The sequence below is a fragment of the Tursiops truncatus genome, chromosome 11, assembly GCF_011762595.2.
Source record: "Tursiops truncatus isolate mTurTru1 chromosome 11, mTurTru1.mat.Y, whole genome shotgun sequence".
In the NCBI taxonomy this organism is placed as follows: Eukaryota; Metazoa; Chordata; class Mammalia; order Artiodactyla; family Delphinidae; genus Tursiops; species Tursiops truncatus.
Window position 1 is genome coordinate 18,915,019 of NC_047044.1, and position 2,065 is coordinate 18,917,083.

The 2,065-nt window shown below is 43.5% G+C and overlaps 1 non-coding gene across 1 annotated transcript; it reads left to right on the forward strand.

Moving 5' to 3' along the window:
* The first annotated feature begins 1,297 nt into the window (after nt 1–1,297).
* Nucleotides 1,298–1,404, forward strand: LOC117314424 (U6 spliceosomal RNA). Its single transcript, XR_004529168.1, has one exon. It is a non-coding gene; the product is annotated as a U6 spliceosomal RNA (small nuclear RNA).
* The last annotated feature ends 661 nt before the right edge of the window (nt 1,405–2,065 follow it).

Here is a 2,065-nt window from a genome sequence, read left to right on the forward strand (position 1 = left end):
AGCAGCAATTTTAAAGTCCCTCCAGGTGACTCTGATGTGCATCTTAGGTTGAAGGCCGCTGCTCTATACCAGTGCTGCAAAAACTTTAATCAGTATAAGGACCACTCCCTACACAATCCCACAGGGTCAGCAGAGCTCCAGTGGTTCCTAATTGAAAAAGAGGTAGAACTAGGGCCGAAACCCCAATTTCCCCCCCTAGCCAGGGTACGTGTCACCTGCGAAACTGCCAGGCAGCATGGTGAAGGCTACCTTGGCACTACCTGGATCCCTAGTGTGGAGCCAGTTGAGGAAGCTCAGACCTATATAGTTCAATAGCCTCAATCCGTCTGGTCTTAGCTTGGAGGCAAGTTTCAATGGCTTGTTCCTTGTCTTGTTCTCCAGCGTGCTCAGAGTCCCAGTGGTATTTTTCTCAGCACACTGGGCTGTAGACATATTGGCTGTCTTTCATTTTCTCAAATGTATCCTTTTCCTTCCACCTCAGGGCCTTTGCTGTTTCCTCTGCTAGGAATGCTCACTCTCCTTCCCTCTCTCCAGTTCCTCCTTCAAGAAAGCCTTTCCTGACCCTCCAAATGAGAGCAGGTTCCCCTATTGTACACTTGTAGAGCAGTTTGTACCTTTCCTTCCTCACAGTTATCACAGTTTTAAATTATGTGTTATGTTAATATTTGAATAATTTCTCAACAATTCCAATTAAGAGAGAAATCACAGCTCTTTTGCTTAGAACTGTATCCCAGTCACTTGCATTGTGCCTAGAACACAGTAGGGATTCGATGAATACTTGAGTATTCATGCACCACTCTTCCCAGCATTGGAGGTTCCAGGTCCCTTACGTATTGTCCCCACCCCACGCAAGAACATCGCCATTTGCCAAGGCAACCACTTTAGCCCCTGCTAATCTTTAGGTATACACCAGCCGCTTTTTGGATCATCATGAGATCCCCAACTCTAGACACAGTCAGTCTACCTGAGGCCCTTTTTCCATGTCCGGATATTAGTAGCATCCCCCTTCCAACCACCCAAGGGTTGGGAGCCTCCATGGACGCTTCTTGTTGCTGCCACTCTGGCACTGGCCCGGCAGTCCCCTAGGTGTTTTGTCTTCATCACAGTATTAAGCAGGAAATATTATTGTCGGTGTTCTAGGATATCTTGTGCTCTTTTTGTGTAAAATGAGAATAATAGTATCTACTGCAAAGGGTTGATGGAGAATTAAATGAGGTATTCTGCATCGACAATACACTGCCCAGTCAATAAATATTTAGAATTTTTATTACTACTAATAACTGCAAAAATCCCACTGGTGCTTACTTCGGCAGCAGATATACTAAAATTGGAACGATACACAGAAGATTAGCATGGTCTCTGTGCAAGGATGACCCACAAATTTGTAAAGCGTTCCATATTTTTAATAAAAAAAAATCCCACTGGACCCCGCAAAATGTTTTAGAGCTGCAGTTTGTACTTACTGAATGAGATGATGGGAAGCTAATATGGATTCGATAATAATTTTAAATGAGCTCACGCTTTATTGGTTGTGACAGCAGTAAGTTCAATAGTATATCTAGAAGTGGAAAATAATGCTTATTTCCATTTTCAGAAAATGTGTGACATGTCTAAGGATTTAAGGGTCTTTTGCAGCAATTCCGTGCCCTATTTCTCCCACACTGGGTTCTCAGGCTGTAAGCTGAAAGTACACACTTCGGGAAATGTGACACATACAGTCTCTCCTCTCTTATTTTCATTTTCCTTTAAGTATCTCTGTCAAACAAGCTGGAATACTAGTCCTTTCTCTAGAAGTTGCTGCTGTTCAGTAATATGAAGGTCAGGACTTTCAGCCCATCTACTTTGGGACAGAAAACTTGGAAGAGGTCAAAGCTGAGCCTTAGTAAGCATGGGAGTAGGGGAAGGGAATCTCACTGTGGTTTCAGTCCCACCGGAGAGGTTGTGGACAAACTAGAGAGGAAAGCAACTCATGCATTTATTTTTTTTCACTCAACAAATCTCTATTGAACACCCTACCATGTGCCAGAAACTGAATTTAACACTAAGGGCTTCCTAGCAGTGTGAC